Source organism: Arachis ipaensis, chromosome B07, assembly GCF_000816755.2.
Source record: "Arachis ipaensis cultivar K30076 chromosome B07, Araip1.1, whole genome shotgun sequence".
Lineage (NCBI taxonomy): Eukaryota > Viridiplantae > Streptophyta > Magnoliopsida > Fabales > Fabaceae > Arachis > Arachis ipaensis.
In genome coordinates, this window is record NC_029791.2 from 54,347,276 (window position 1) to 54,348,403 (window position 1,128).

Below are 1,128 nucleotides of genomic sequence, written 5' to 3' on the forward strand. Positions count from 1 at the left end.
CTCCTAATCTTTATTTGCATAACCTCTCTTCAATTCAGAGATCCCTAAGGCTGTCCATACTCCATCCAACCTCTCTGCAGCCACCCCCTCGTCCCCCTTCTCACCGCATCGTCACACCTCACCGTGCCATCACCCTTACCGCGTCGTAATTTCTTTTTGCGGCGTCCCTTTTCGTAACTCTGCCGTCGTGTCCATTCTCCTCTCTGTTTCCGCGTCTCCCATCTAGTCTACTACTTTGTCCTTTGGCTCGTCGTTGTGTCCCCATTGCGTTATTTCGAAAGAAGTCACCATTGTGTCATTTAGACTTTTTTGTATAAAATCTTGCAATTTTTGTATAAGATAGATACTTGTAACTCTATTCATATGAAAATTAATAATTAATTAGAACTATTATGTACATGGGAAATGGGGGTCCCGCGGAAAATGGGACCCGTGGGGAATGGGGATGGGGAGCAAATCTGAGGGCGGGGATGGAGAGTAGGGAGGCATCCCCCGCCCCGCCCTGCCCCATTGACATCCCTAGTTTTTTTTTTTGACACAGTACTTTTTTTTATTTTTTTATTTTTTACCCAAGTTAGGAGACTCGAATTCGCAACCTCTTAATTGAGTATGGAGAGACTATGCCATTTAAGCTATAACTCATTGGCATATTTTAAATGCTTTAAAAGTTCAAAAATTTTTATAAATAATATTTTTATTTTTATAAAAAAAAGTTATCCGACCTTTTAACAGGCTTCACACCATGTCAAATTTAATACTTTAAAAAGAATCTATAACAGACTACAAACTCAAGCTAATTAATTACATAACAGACTAAGTTGGTTAAAAAACAAAACTTGACCTGACCTATTTCCACTCTTACTCATAATCGAGACCACTGTTATCACTTATCAAGTGCTAAATAAATTACTTCCTTTCCCAAGTTGTCTCGATTTCGAGCAAATCATAACTCCAAAATTATGGAGAAAAATAGATTAAGACCGGCGCGTCAATAGATTCAAACTCAAACTATTTTAAAAGTTTAAATTTGTTAATAAATCATGCTCAAGTTTACAAATGTATCCAACTAGGCTATAAACATATTAAGTTATAAATAAATATAGAAATATATTTTTCGTAATAAAAGTT

General features: G+C 36.6%; 1 protein-coding gene across 2 annotated transcripts in view; it reads right to left on the reverse strand.

Annotated features, from left to right (window-relative positions):
• LOC107609759 (beta-glucosidase 12) overlaps positions 1-1,128 on the reverse strand; it is a 6,643-nt gene that overhangs the window by 4,366 nt on the left and 1,149 nt on the right. The gene's annotated exons all lie outside the window — the stretch shown is intronic.